The sequence below is a fragment of the Scophthalmus maximus genome, chromosome 13, assembly GCF_022379125.1.
Source record: "Scophthalmus maximus strain ysfricsl-2021 chromosome 13, ASM2237912v1, whole genome shotgun sequence".
NCBI classification, from domain to species: Eukaryota; Metazoa; Chordata; class Actinopteri; order Pleuronectiformes; family Scophthalmidae; genus Scophthalmus; species Scophthalmus maximus.
In genome coordinates this window covers 8,320,713-8,336,885 of record NC_061527.1, presented here as the reverse complement: position 1 = coordinate 8,336,885, position 16,173 = coordinate 8,320,713, and the positions used below count along the sequence as shown (strand labels likewise).

The 16,173-nt window shown below is 41.1% G+C and overlaps 1 protein-coding gene across 2 annotated transcripts in view; it reads left to right on the top strand.

Moving 5' to 3' along the window:
- Window positions 1-6,421: 6,421 nt before the first annotated feature.
- kank3 (KN motif and ankyrin repeat domains 3) overlaps window positions 6,422-16,173 on the top strand; it is a 29,092-nt gene continuing 19,340 nt past the window's right edge. For both annotated transcript variants that reach the window (XM_035647669.2, XM_035647668.2), the window contains exon 1: window positions 6,422-6,551. The gene's annotated coding sequence lies outside the window, so the exon portion shown is untranslated. The remainder of the gene's footprint in view (window positions 6,552-16,173) is intronic.

Here is a 16,173-nt window from a genome sequence, read left to right as displayed (position 1 = left end):
CTCCATTTCTGAAAATAGAGCCCAAGTTGACCCTTTCTTTGTTGTGGTATTAACCTCTGCTTCGGACCAGACATCTGTTAAGTCGCGTGGGGCTTCACTGGTTCACTACGCCCTTTATCCCATTACTTAATGCTCTGCAGACCATGACCTCTGCTGTGAGACGGGCCATATCGCGCTCGCACACAGCTCACCTTTTACCCAGAAACCAGGAATGCCCGAGATGTGTGAAAAGAAAAAAGGAAGGAAGGAAAAAGAAATCACTCACAAATTCAACACAATCCAATCCGATTTATGTGGACTATCTCTAAGTGGGGAATTAAGAGATTAATCTTCAAATTCTTACAAAAATATTCTTGTTATTTCTAACTTTATCATTAGAGTTATTGTTTATTCTTTCCTTTTCTTATATATATTCAGTATATAATATAGATTGTTTTTCTCATGGCTCTAATTTGTTTTCCATGAATTTGTCATGTCGTCATCAGACGGATTAAAAATATCATGAGCGACAAATAAAAAACATTTGAGTTTTTTTTGGTTTTAAACACTAAAATTTTGACTGTTTTATTCTGTGCTGTTTTTTGTTAATACTTGTGTCCAGATGAACCTTCATGGTCATTTTTATTCTGAGATTGCTAATCACTGATGGTTTAATAAATTGTGTTTTATGGATTATAAATGGGTTTAATTCTCTTTTTTGTCACAGTCAAAAGAAACAAAAAAGGCCCTAGAATACAAATTTGACAACCAAGAGATTCTAGGAGGAGACGTATAATGCTTTTTCAGTTTTTCCCTTTTCTTCTGGGGTGTTATATAGTTGTTTTTTTTTAGTCTGACATGCATAATCACACATGCATTGTAGCAAAGCCTACTGTTATTAGACTTTTTATCAATTGCCCTATACTTAAGTGCTCAAGCGATTTATGGATGTGTATTATTAGTCTGATGAAAATGTATTAATCTCAATAAGTCTCTTACATGTACATTATAACCTTTCAGTAAAGCATCTGTACAGTGCCCTTCATTTCGGCACAGCGGTGCTTTCAGCTAAAAGCTCATGATGTCAGCATCATAACACGCTGCTTCAAATTGCTGTGAACTGACAAAAATATCTTTGAGTTCTGGGCCAAAAATAAAATGAATCAGAATAATCAAACCTGTTTTTCTCAAGCTAAACAAGGCACTGGTGGCGTTTCCCTCCTCCGAGGCCTTGGAACCAATGAAAATGTGTCCACGACTTCTTCCTCTTTGGCCCCTCTGGACTCTCCTAGAAGAAAACATGTTTTGCTGCCAGCGTCTCTGGACTTTGATGTGTTCTCTGGTCTGATGGACAGGTATCCTCCCATCTCCATCCTGTGAGTACCATTCGCTGTTCGCCGAGGAAATTACTTTATGGGTTATTGTTCTGATAAAAAGCTGCTCGTGTTTGGCCTCCAGCAGATTTTTTCCATCTCAGTCAGTCACAATGTGCAAGGGTTTCGACAACGTGAACATAGATCTTTCCCCAGCACAGGCTATTCACTAATACTTTTGTTTGTCGTGGCTTACATCAATTGGAACATACCTCATCTTGATGTTCTCTTTATACAAGAGAAGGAACCCCGTCATGATCAAATATAACATTTGCCAAACACATTTGTCTTCAGACTTTGAAATTTAAAATGAAACACGCCAAAAAAATATAAATGCAAGCTTAACGAACAGGGTGACGTTAGAACTTAATATAAGTCTTATCCTATTTTTTTCCTCATTATTGACAACAATACTCAGACAATCTCTCCTGAGATTTGTTGCTATAATACAGTTTATACTGCAACAAATGGATTACAGGCACTTTTAATTAGCACAGAGTGTACAATGGTGATCTGTCAATTATTCCCTTATGGATCATCAATATTCATTTTGGGTGGTAAAAGTTATTTTTCATAGTGCGAAAAGGCATTCTTTCACAACAGCAACTATGAACTTCAAGCAACATTTGAGGAAAAATGTGATGAACTGTGACATTAATGTACCAAGTAATATCTGCAAGGATTTAAAAAAACAGTTTTAACTTGAACCCATTGCCCCAGAGCATGCTGGCAATCTCAGCTCAGAAAGTGCAGAAAACAAGTATGTGCAAGTGTAAGTAAATGGAAAGACCAGTATAGATCAGGTTAAAGGCACCATTTAAGTAAGGACATGGTTTGCTTTTACAAAGGAGGTTTTAGTTCTAGTGAGAATTAGCTGACGGCTGTGAAGGAGGAGGAGGAGGAGGAGGAGGGCGTGTTCATGTATCTTAGGTGAGATCAAGGATTTAGAGGTCACGTGGACTGGGAGGAAAAAGAAGTCGTATAACGTCTCAGTGCCTCCAACTAACTGCAACTTCCTCCATCTGCACAGTTCATCAGAAAACGGCCCCTCGTGCAAACTGCAGCACGTTCGTCAGGGTCGTTTGAGGATTTTCTGGAAGGGTTATCTTCCGTCAACAATTCAAAACAGCAGTTGAAACCAGGCCAAGAGGACATGATTGTTTGTCAAACATGAACTGTGCTGCTCGAACACGTTAACATCAACAATTACTCCGTTTTTGTCATATGGTTCACAACTGTTGAGATCAATTTGTCACATTAACATTTGCAATTTCTCAAAGCTGCATTCATTGTTTATCTGGCCGAGACACCAGAGCAGCCTGATGATCAGGGGATTGAGGAGGTGAACACTGCTCCCGATACCAGAAACAGAAAGACAGGCCCCTGCCACTGCAATAATCTAATCAGGCTGCACATTTTCATTGATCCCAGTAATAAGAAAATCTAGGATTACTGTCTCGTGGTTTCACTCTATTCCTCCGCCAACCAGTCCAGCTGCGGGAAATGTGGTCACAATCTCCCCTTCTCTTCTTGAGTTATGGCATTTACCATTGACCAGAAAAGTGTGTTTTTGCACATTATGACGTCACAGCTGTCCGTTAAGCTTTTGAGTACAAAACACAATAAAGATGGACGACATGACAGCTCCCCCAAAGGTGAAGTCAAATCATCTGGATCGCCCCCTGGTGGCAGACTGCAGTATAGGTCATAACCTGGGGACATGGACCAAACTAAAAAGTTAAAGTACACTTTTAGTAATTTTTTTCCACCAAAGATGGTTTCTGTCATTTTAGTTGTTATCACACTGGTGTGTGTTCAAGTTTGGTTGAAATTGGTTATTTGATGCTATAAAAACGCGAGACTGACTCACGATTGGCCGAGGACGTGTATTGGCGGGATCTTGATACCGTCGCTCTGCTCTATAATCTCTGCAGCTCAGACTCTGGCTCCAAATGACGTCAAAACCACAAGATGGCACCTCCCATATCTGGGATATTTTGGCTTGATTTTTGTGCCATTGTAGGAAGTGGAAATGCGTCATCCATTTATATATGGTTCAAATCATCATTATATTGACATAATCTTATCCTGTTAGACTTTTTTGTGAAATGTTGTCATTATAAGCGTGTGAATTGTTGAGTTTTCGCAGCGACAATGATGCAGGGGCGAGGGTTGTAAAACAAAGTAACTGATAGAGGTTCCGTCTGATATTGAAACTTGAACTTGACAAATTCTTGACCTTGGAGACAACAGATCACCACAAAGACCACTCAGTAGCTGTTCCTGAACACTCAATCAGAGCAAAAGATCTTCGGAAGATGGAGTTGTCACAGAATTGTATTGGACAGTTCAATTTCAAATTTAAAAAAAATTAATTTGACTGTTGCTAAGTGTCTGTTTCACCAGGGTGGGACGGTTTGACCCCACAGGTTTGTGTTGAACAGTTGAACCCGTCACAGTTCTTACCTGGGTCTGTGTTAGTGCGTGGTGTTTTGTCGGATCATTAAACGTTCTGTTGGTCCTGCTGGGTCACGGCGACCTGCCAATCCCTTCATTGTTCCCTCTGGTCACAGGAAAGCCCGGACTTCCTGTCCGACAATGCTGCAGAGTGAAAGGTGCACATATAAAACACACTAGGGTGTCGTGTCTTAGTCACACCACTACTTATGTTACTCACATTTAAAGAAAATATGTGGTTGTCAATCTATTGCTTGTCACATACTCCAAATGGTCCAAACAAGGGGCATAGGATTATAAAATATAATATTTCTTTCTCAAAATAGAAGAAAATGTAGATAAAGGGAGATTTTTCTTTCCTTTTTTTCCAACCCAGCTTCTAGACCCGTCGCAGAGTCAAAATAAAACAAATAGGCTGTATGATTATATTACTGTTTAAGAGGAAGACATTGACTGAATTTGTGACTTATTAAATACCTCTAAAAGTAAAAATGAAACGGCTTTTCCCAGAACAACACACATTAACAGCATGACGAATTCTTCCCAGCAGCAGGGATACATTTAACTTTTTGTTTCTTAATTCTATAGACATTTCATAACGAAACTTCATGACTTACTGTATATTCAAACAGAAAGTGCAGAATGGGGAACCAATGAGAGACAAACAAAACCTAAATTAAACATTATGTGATCCGCTGCATTTACACAGTGAGTGAACAAACATTTCCCAACAATTGTGTTTTAGTTGTAGATTTGTTTGGCCTCTGTTGATAATGTGATCAACCAATCAGCTGTTGTGAAGTGAATAAATCTCAACCTCACTGTCTCCAGTGACAATCACAACAAAGACACTGGGGTAGTGGGGTTGTTTGGTTGGAGAATTGAATGTTACCTCCTCACCTGTGTGTGGAGGCTGATGGTTTATTTTGTGCTTATTGTATTTTTTCCTGATTGTTACCAAACTTGTCCAGTGAAATAAAAGTCTTTGTGTCTGAGTTTGGTACCAGAGTCCTCTGGCAGTTTTCAACATTTAACACAACAGCGCCCTCAGCTGGTGGATGTCAGGTGATGCGGTTTATCTGGCTCTATTACGCTTCAGCTGTTTATTTCCATAGTAACAGGCATTTTGTGTCTAACCGGAAGTGGGAAACTGCCCAGCGGCCACAGACCTCCATGTTTACTCAAATATGATTAATCTCACATTAGTTCCAAAGTAGTAGTATGAACTATGAAGGGTTCTCCATCCTCCGTCTCGTGACACACGCACACGCACGCACGCACACAAATATAGGTATTGTGAGGTAAAAAAATAAATAATCAAAAAGGAATTTAAAGAACATCAAATAAATTGGTGACTGATGTGTTTGGACTATTCTTATACAAAGAAAAGAAAAACGTTAAAATTTATGTATCACTTTAAAACTTTATGGATCTAAACTGGCACCATGGATTATATAAGTCTAATGAAGCGTCCCGTCACTTTGGCGCCATTTGACCAAACTGCTCAAAGTCCCGCCCCCCGCCCCCCCACCAAGTCGTCACCAGCCAGAGGCTCCAGATGTCGTTCCTCATTGGAGGATTCAGCTGTCCGTCATTGATTCCGTTCAACCGTAATCAGCGGCAAGGTCTGGACAGCTGTCAAATTCGATAAAGTTAGCCTGGAGTTTACCGGAAAAGGTAGTATCTTGCTTTCACAATAAAAGCACGCGATTGAAAGATGCTGAAATGTAGGCCACAAAACAGAAACCATGTTCAATCATCCTTCTCATTTGCCCCATCTGTGACATTACATTCACATTACATTCATTTCACTGACGCTTTGGTCCAAAGCAACTTCACGCATGCTCTATAGACACATGCCCACTGGTTTGGCATTTAGAAAAACCATGTCACAGTAAATAAAATATCAAATAAAAGCCACTGAGAAATTGGGAAAATTGAAGATGAAACACTACCAGATGCTCTGTAATATCATCAATGGGTTTCATTGGGAAGGATGGATTATTGAACAGGCCTGTGACAGGAGGCCCCTGGACCACAGGGAAGAGACAGTTTTTAATTTCTTGTTGGAAAAGCAATTAAATGACTACAAAGAGAAACAAAAAGACCGTACACAAATCACATGCAAAGAAACTGAAGAGACAGAAAGAAATAAATGACAACAAGAATCACAAGCCAACACAAAGAGCCAAAATGTTGTGTGTCTAAGAGACGCAAACAATCACCAATAGACTACAAAAACACCTTAAAAATATATCACTTGTTAAAGAGAGAAAATCTACTTCACATAATTCACAAGTGTATTTTAAAATATACTCTGTGGGAAATATGATTATTAAGTAGTTGGTGATGTTAAACGGAATATGATAAAAGGACGTCATTAATGATTTTTGTAATTTCCTTTTACAAAATCTCAATATCAAAATATTAAATGAAGCACAACATCTTAAGACACATTACATACACATGGCACAATCACTTACAGAAAGCTGGTAAACAAATGTAGTAAATACAAACAAACCTCTGAATTGGGCATGAGCATTATACGCACACTATTGTTTTATTGTGAAATCAAAAAACCGGAAGAGCATTTTTGATTTCTCCCAACTTGACACTGGTGGTTCAGTCACCGGGGTGGGAATCTTTTCCTTTTTTCTTCTTCTCTTCTCCTCCCAAACTTTCCCTACGTCCTCAGAAAGTCATGACACGACTCAGTGTGACTGGACGAGTAGAAGCCAGAAGGTAGGAGGACACGTCCCGCACGATGCCGATGCGCATTGATTAGCTGATTAGTGCCTGTGACTGATTGACTTTCCGGGAAAAAAAAACGCCAAAGCGATTAACGCTCCGCGTGTTTTGGTTTCGGAGCTTCCTCACGTGATTTATCGATCTCGACTAATGTTGTAGTCTGTACGTGTATTCAATAAAACTTTGAATATACTGTATTTTAATAGCTGCTGGTGATGCACAGCGGGTTTGAATGCTGCTGGGACATCTCCAGCACTTTTATTGTCTCTTTATGTTTTTATTGTCTCTTTATGTTTTTATTGGGCTTTATGGTGTTTTAATGTCCCGTTGTTGTTGTTGTTGTTGTTGTTGTTGTTGCTGCTGCTGTAGCCATAATCCCTTGTTGTGTCTTTCGGGATTTGTTTCTATTTTTAAAATGGTTGTTTTTGGAGTTTAAAAGACTTTTGTCAGTAACCGTCACTATTTTAACAGCTAATACTGGTTCTTTATGCATTTCTAAGAGATTTTCTCTGTCCTGTTTGACACATGAATTATTTTCATCTCTCAAAACGACTAACTAAAAAGTCCCTTTCCGCGTCTGACTTGACTAAAAGGAAACAGTTGTTTTCAGGGCGACAGTCTTGAGAGGGGACATTTAGTGTTGTATACTATGTTGGTGTTGTAGATGTGAAGTATTGTGCCTCTGTGGTCTTTGCTCCACGACTCTGACCAACTCCCACACAGCCTCATTCAGGCCACTTCATGTGAAAATATCATATGACAACTTATGCTGTCTTTGCTTCTTTTTTTTTGTTGTTGGTATTTTATTCTTTCGAATAGTTTTCCCCTAATTGCTATTTTCCGTAAAGCACCTCTGTTTTTAGATCGTGTTTGGAAAAGTCCCGTGTAAATAAAGCTTGAAATCTTATTTTGTTGTTGTCAGATACTGTTGTGGGTGAGGCTGTTACAGTACATTCGACAGGAACAGCCCCCCCCCCCCCCCCCCCCCCCTTCCAAACTTCTCTTGTCAGGAGTGTCTTGTTATTACACTGTGCATCCTCTCCGCCTCCTTTGTTTTTCCCAGAGTAAAAAAATCTTTTTTAAATCTGTGGATGTTGAGATGTTGGGTGACTCAGGCCTCAGCAGACGTGTCCCTGCTGCTGGTCCGGTTTAGTCTGCTGGGCCATGACCTGCAGCAAAAGGTCACGTCCAGCGGTTTCCAGAAGCTGCAGTTGAGTTTGATTCTAGAAATTGATTGGATGAGGTGCGAAACGAAAACGCTACTCACCAGGCTCTGGACCAGGCTCTGGTGCGAGTCCCTGAAGTATCAAACAGCAACTAATACCAGGATAACTAGAAGAAGGAGAAACATCTGATTTAAGTAAGGTTCCTTCCCATCCCGGTGGGTAGTGGAGCGAGATTCTAATAAGTGCAGGAAATCGCGAGACTTAGGCTCCACCCACATTGATATGTTTTTTCGTTTTAAAACACATCACTGTTGCCAAGTTTACGCCGGCTGTCCGCACTGCTCCGGAGTTTTTCGAGGGGCTAAAACTGAGAAGTTTGGAAGTTTGAAAACCCCAGTGTTGTTGAATAGACGGGCAAAATGGAGATGTTTGGAAACGATGATGACAGTCACCAACAATCGCTCCCTGATTGGTTGTAACCCGTCAAGACTTGACCACCAGTGGTGAAGGCGAAGAGTTGTTGACACTTACTCGTCGTCCCCAAGAGGATAAATCTCTTGTCTTACTTTTCACTGTTGATTCTCGTTAATAGTGTTTTCTGTCACTAACTGAGTTGGACAATGTTCTTCCTGTCTACACCGATACGTACATGCTCCGTGTACGTGGATGGTCACGTGATATATGTTTGCAGGTGCCAAACTCTTAGATTTGTGATATTTCCTTCGACTTAACTTAAAAAAATACCAGTGAGCTGCTCAATTGGTGAAGACAGGCTAATCTACTTGTGCAGCGATGAGTTGAGCAAGTACGGCACAGAACATTGTGCTCAAATGCAACCGCTTTGAATTTGTGTCAAGCTCTTAGCAATGTTGCGCAGCTCCCTCCGGTGAAGCGGTCTTCCTGCAACAGGAGCCTGGGGTTTGACTTACTGCAGTCGCCGCAAAAATAGATGCTCTGTAAGTGTAGTCGGAGGCGGCAGCGGGTCAGTGGAACACTCTGATACTCCAGACATGTTGGTCTGAGACGAGCGTGAGCTTTTCTTCCTAACTGATGCAAGTCTCACCTGGTCTACAACTCAGAAAAGTTCATTAAACTACCACTGAATTCCATGTGGCTCGGCCCCTCGTGCTCATGAGTCCTGCCGCTGAATAATTTTCGTGCTGTCGTATTTTCGGAGCTATTACCAGTGCTTTTAATTTTAGCACCTGCAAGACTCTGAGTTACTCGGTGCACTGCAGTGACACGATGCAGTGAGCAGAGAGAAAGGCCCGACTCGCAAGTGTTGGGTTCTTGAGTTTAATACGTTAGTGCTAATCTTGAGGCCTAACACTGACACAATAAAGTAGAAAATAATAACTGGCAGCCTAGTCTGCAAAAAGATAGTGTCCAATTGTGATATTTCACAACATATAAAAAAACAAGAGTGTCTGTCAGCGTCTTTCTCATACACACACCTTATACCACGTTTATGTCACATCAGAGTTATTGTAATTATGAGATTCTGACTTTTGAACAGTGTCGTTACAACCGGGAGCCGCAGACTTTTTTCCGTATGTGTTTGAAACGGTGTTTCAAAAATAACAAGGTGGCTTTCCAGATATATTGATATTAATAGAAAAGTATTTCTAACCATCACTTGGAGCTGTGCCATATGACCAGTATCTTGTATCCCGATGGAGGTCGTTTCATGTCCAGATATCGGCACAGATAACGGTACTCGTTTACCTCGACCTTTTCTCAAACATGTACATTTCCTCTCTGCCTTTGCAGATGTTGAAGTGCATCAGCAGCCGTTATCTCCTTCCAGCTTTGTGATTCTTTGCCGAATGTTGTATCATGGGCAAAAGCCTCCTGCAGCGTCTGAGTTTGGGGTTTGTTTTGAGCACTCGACTGTACTTTTGTGGCTGGTCTGTTGCCTCTGTGCTGTTTGACATGATTCTTGCTTGAGCCGTAAAGTAGATAAGTGGTGTTTCGAGTCTGTACTGTACGATTTTCCAGTCAAAGTTGGACTTTTCGGTACAAGCTCCTTGTGGTGTCTTGGCTGGCCGGAGTCCTTCTCCTGTCACGTTCAGTCGCCGCCATGATTTTTTTTGCGTTGCCAAGTTTTTCAATAATGACACGATATCCTGATATCGCACAGCCCCACCATCGCTTGACCAAATCTGCAATCAAACAACCGTTCGTGTTGTCCAATGATTTTAATACAAGTCGTCGAAATAGAAATCTCTCAGTCTCCAGCCATTCATCCCATGTGATTTTAAACGCAGCACGAGTTCAGCCTCAGCTTGTTGTCTTTTTGCATTTTGCCAGAATGATTTCAAGCACATCTTCTTCTCTACGTCTCTTTGATCTTCATCTGGTTAGTAAAAACATTTTACTGGCATCACATCACTGGATCCTGTTCTTTCTCTTCTTCCAATTGAGGAATGTATTTCAAGAAGTTTGGTGCCATTGATTGAATTGAAGGGGAACTCCAGAGATCATGTCATATAATTTAAACCATAATTACGAGCAGCCATGTGGGGAAAAAAACCACTTTCACGTTGGCCTACAGCTTGTCATTGTGAGGTATCATGAATTTTCTGACAGTGACGATAAAAACTGGCAGTTATATCATAAATAGAATCCAACGCAAAGGGGAAACGCTGTCTTGTTTCACGTGCTATAGAGCTGCTTACGCTACATAACAACGCTAAAGAAGATAATTCAGGTTAACTATCTACTCCCAAGTTGGAATAATAGGTATTTTTTCTACTCTTTCTGCCAACATTAAGTACCATAACCCCCCCCCCCCCCCCCACCCATCTCTGAACTAACTTGTCAGAAGTTGAGTTGCATTGTGGGTAATGCATGCACCAGGTTTTGAAAAGGAGGAAGAATGCTGAGAGAGGAAAAAGAAAATAGCTCTGGTTCTGCTGCAGTTATTTTATATTCCTATAGTTATATTTGAACTGTCCTTAGAGAGTCCCACGTTGTTGCAGGAGTGCAAAGCTAAATCAGTGGAGTTGTCCTTGAACTTTTCTTTGTGCAGCTTTAACACTTCCACTTGAAGGCAGAGCTGTTTGTTTATTAGTTTCGGACATAATCTTGAGGCCAAACTGGCTGCAATCACTGTTTCTTCTCTTCAAATGTTTAACTTATATGCTTGATCTTCTACATGGAAACCACAGAGGTCTGTTTACCTTTGTAGACTTCAAGCATAGCTTTTTTTCTGAGGCAACAATTAGTTTTAAGTGTCAAGCCGGTGTGAAACCCGATAGCAGGAGGCTTTCATCGTAATTAGCAGGCATCCAGGCTTTGAAAATGGAAATTGCCACTTTCTGCTTCATGCCCGATTCCCCGATTGGAGTGGCTTCCCATAATGCCCCTGGAAGGTAGGAGAATCTCTTACACTGTCCGTTATTTGATACGTCATAGTTTGTCAACCAGCAGTGGCCATGTACATTAATTGTAAAACATGGGCTTTGGAGCCGCTTACAGCATTTGACAGGAAGTGCAAAGACATTACAATACAAGACAACTGCAGAATGTAATAGTCTGACAAAGGCAGTTGTGGGTGAGAACGTGGTTTTTTGGGTCGTACTGTAGGTAAAGCTTTGCTTGCTGAAGATGAGTGGCACTTTTACAGGAATTTAGTGCAGCATCATTTTATTGGCCCAGTTGTCTCAGTATCACGAGTTTGTTTACCTCAATCAAACTATTCTTGAAGCTAATATTTCATTTCCCAGAAATGTGAGGTTTCTTTATCTGCAGAGTGCAGATCAATAATCTCATGACGGATTGATGTCTTTGCAGTCATGTCCACGTATTTTTTTTATTATCCTGTCATTCGTCTTGACTTTTGAATGAATTCAATCAATTAGGTTCTTTCCTTTTGACATTATATAATCGTGTCCAGCTATTAGACAGAGAAAGACTCTACAGTCGCATTGGATGTCAGCAAAATTAAATAATTGCATGGAAAAAGAAAAGATATCTCTCACTCATGCTTGTGATATATTTTAAGATAAAACGATTAGGATGAGGAGAAAACAAAACGCGTCTGGAGATGGGGAATAAAGTCTTAATTGTGGTTTTAACATGGGTGTTTCCAGGGGTGGGGCCAGAGGGGTACTGGTCATACATAGAATCTGATTGACCCCTCATCGGGTCACCTGTCGCCTGACTCTTTACAAATGAGTAAATCTCATTAACTTTGGAACTTGATATTTGAAAAGTGTCTCAGGTTTTACGTTTTAGATGAACCACAGGTTAAAGTTCCAATAAATCTGAAAATTGTAGAGACTTTTTTTATTTTCTAAATGTCTTCAAGAGCTTGAACAAAGTCAAAAAATGTATATCCTTGACCCCTCCATGTAAAATGTGGCCCCTTCATGACCCCTGATTTAGAAAAATCTTAGCCCTGCCCTTGGATCATAAGATGAAACAGCTGTTTTCGCCCTAATATACTAATTTGTGTAAAGGAAAAGTAAAATGAACTAAAGGTCATCTCTTTTAATTCAAGCTCTGCTTTACTCATCTCAGACTGTGAGGACAAGGACACACTCTTTAATTGTTGTGATGCCACATGATAAATAGTTAAATAACCGATGCACCGTGTTTGACTGCTAATGTAATAAGAACAGAAATTATTATTCAGTGTTAAATTATTGTAGTTGGGTTATGTTTTATTTATTATGTAAATTTGTTAAGAGTTATATACATATTTATATTTAAGTTAAGTATTCTTTACAGTACTTTATATTAACTGTTAATAGTAAATAGACAAAATTTTAACTTTCAATTTGCCTTAGCAATTAAAAAACAATCAGTTCTCATCATCAACCGTTGTTCTGTGCTATTGTAAAGAAAAGAATTCTGGCACTGTTTTCAAAGTATCAATGTAGCACTGGTATCGTAAATCGTAACATCTCAATGTCTGACTTACCTTCCATGTCTGTGACGGTAAAAAGAATAAATATTTAAAAACAAACACTTCTATAATAATAAATGCCTAGTTATTTCCTTAAACACGTTTCCACTGTAGGTGGTAACAGCTGTTGCTCAAACGGGAGTAAAGAAAAGAGGGTATTTCTCGGAGACAATTTTGAGCCGTGGATCAAAACAAATCTTATGATCTGGGGAGTATTTATGGCAGCAGGCTGGTGCATGTGGGACTCGAGATTAACTACAGTACCCAGGTTTATTGTAATGAAGGAAAAAGCCAGTGAAACAGTGAATCTCATTGATGTTTTCAACTGTTTCTCGACAAGTTTTTTGTACAGTATTTATTGACAATAAGAGAAATCTGGATTATAGACGGATTATCCTTAAAAGGTTGTTTTTATTACTTTTGATAATGTTATAGCAACTGTTCTGTTGGTTATCTGCTCTGTTGTTTGCGGAGGGTTTACATTCATTCGAGGTCACACTCGCCCACGGACAATTGGTTCTCATAATAATAATAATAATAATATATTGGATTTATGAAGCGCTTTTCAAGTACCCAAAGCGCTCGTACAAAACAAGACATCAACGTAAAAGGAGCAGGAAACAAAACGCTGTGAGCAGTACGACTTTATGTGACTGTCAGTGAGGTCTACTCCTGTGGCCCAATCAGACGCTCCTCCCTCTGCTATCTCCCCAGCCTCAGAAACACTCAATGAAAAGCAGGGGGCTAAAAATACCCACGTTAACTCGAGTACCGGCAGGGCTTGGGAAGGAGACACTCATGGAACCCTGTACACTAGCATCAGGGTGGGAAAACAACAAAATAACCAAACCCTACAAGAGTTTGGCAGCATCTGGTGAATTTCTTTACCTCACCAGGCACGTTGTTTTTTACTGGGAAAAATAGATGAACGTGGCAGACAAGTTTTGTCTCCTGTGTCTCAAGAACTAAACTAAATCGCCTGATTTCTAACTCTGCCTAAACCGGCCGTTTCTCTCTGAAAGTACCAAACCACGACTGCTTTTGGAAAAACTTACTGCGTGTCACTGTGATGCCAGAAACTTTTGAACCCAACTTTTTCAGTTTTGGCTCAAACAATGAAAGTTTTGTGGTTGTATTCAGACTTTCTCTGTAGCCGCCTTTAAAAAAACAAAAAAAAAGGTCCTCACTCTTTGCTGCTCGTGAATCTGATGCCCGAGCAACAACGCAGAGATCGAGGCCTTGAACTTGAAGTGTCACACTCTGAAAGCAGGGGCCTGGTTTCCCGAAGCCACCGCGGCACAGAGATCACCTCTGTTCACTGGCTCATAATGGAACAAATGTTGTGTTTTGCACTGAGATGCCTGTGGAAAAGGCCTACCCTATGAAGTCATAGAAGAAGCAGAGCAAGGCCCAAACACTGACACGTTCCCCCTTAAACTGCAGCTGAAAACACTACACTACCTTCCCAGTTCTGTAGCCATATATTCTTAATTTATGTTTTACCGTATGTATCTTTTGTAAAAGTTGTTGTAATGAAATACTCAAATAATCAATTATCATTTGTTAACCACTGATTTAGTCATTTGTTTCAATGATCAAGGCAACATTGAATTGAATAAAAGCCAAAGTTTCTGTATCGATTCACTTTCTTTTGCAGTTTTGGCGGAATTACCCGGATTCGACTGCAGGGGCATCAACATGTTCAATTAAGTTTTTTTCCCGTTGTGCCTGACGGGCGTTGAACTGCATCTCACTGAGATCACAGGAATGATGAGCAGCCTGAATGTGAGAGGCTCACTGACTCACCACATTATGAGAAACAGAGTAAGAGCCCACGAACGGCTCCACCGTGATGGAGGTGTGCTCTCCGGAGCTTTGGAGGACATTTCAAAGACCTGCGTGCGTCCTCTGCCTTGTCATTACCCCCGACCCTCGCCATCAAAGAGATGCCGAACTGCTATGACTGCCACCAGTGGAGGGGAAATAACATGATAACTGACACACGTTTTAGTTGTTTCTTGGTAGAAAACAACAGAGGCGGACATCTGGCCCTGCTCTCTAGTTGAGAATCCAACATCTGGAGGCTCCACTTGCTACTGGTGAGACAATCGGGTCACAGTCTCCTCCTAGGCACAAATCTGAAGAGCAGATATCTGGGTCAACTTCTTGGTACTTTGGGGGTACGTTTACTGAACCAATGTTCCTGCAGCTCTTTTCTTGCCAGCCTCTGTCTGAAACACTTGGTCTAGCTCCGGTCTGTTTTAGGACCCCCTCCCGATAAAGCCCAGTCGGCTGCTCTGATCGGCCATCTGGCCAACTCTGTTGTGATTGGTCAACCGCTTCCAGCGCATGTAGGCGCTGTCGGACTCCGCTCTTGCTTTACCCAGCTGCTAGGCGTGCCTCACGCACTTCCGTGAGATGGTGATGTCACAATGTCAATGAAGTATCGGCCAGACTACTGATGAGGCGTTTGAGGAGCAGTGTTTTCTGTCGGGGAGAGGGGCTCTTTTTACTGCGGACTCCTGGCTCGGAGACCTTTTACATAAAACAAAAAACCTATATATAACACACTAGAGGGAAGGGAAAAACTGGAAAAGCATATTATGGCTCCATTAACTGGTTTGTTTAGTTTTTGAGAGCGGGTGTGATTAGAAAAAAAATGAAATGAGAGAAAAGAGCGACAGGTCTACAGTCGCTAGAAAATTCAGCCAAACAGTCGACTCCAAACTTCTACTGAGGTTCAATTTGTCATGTTGGGAAACAAGTCTGGAAAACAAGGTGTGATTGTTCCAAAATGCAACGTGATGTCAGAGCTGGAAGCTGGCTAAATTGGGGGAAAACTCGATTTGTGAGCGCTGCTTTGTTCCAGGGAGGGGCGGCCAGCCGGCAGGCATGTGACAGCTTCAGCTGACGGGATGCTGCTGCCGCCGCTGCTGCTAGGATACAAACCACATGCAGTTTGCAGCTTTTTAGGCTGTAAAATGATGCCAATGACATTGTTTCCAGAGAGAATCGTATAATGTTGCCTTTCCAGTCGGAGCTTTTGTTGCTGAGGTTTTCCATGTTTACTGGATGAAAAACCACGCTGCAGTTTTCCCAACAAATGCACTCTTTTTGTTTCCTGCTTCCTTCTTCCTTACAGAGAAGAGAAAATCCATATGAAAATGCTAAACACTTTTAATGACGTGTAAGCATATTGACCGTCCCTCGCCTTTGTAAACAAGGTCATTTGCATACTCTTCTTCGGTCTTCTGTGAGGGCCGGGGTCTGTTGGGGTCAGACCATCTGCTGCAGGACTCCTCGTCTTTCTTGAAGTTCTTTATGACTCTGTATGTTCGGGGTCGCCGTACATTGCTCCAGAATTAACTGGGTCTGATCGCATGTGCGATGGATTAGAGTCTAAAATGTGTGCACAGCACTGTAGTTCTGTTGCTCATGTTGGACGGTGACCAGCAGCCTGCTGTTTGGTGGTTTTCAGCAGCTGTAATGAGGGTTAGCACCTCCAGCTCTTAGTCCACGGTGCTCTGCCAGAATATGT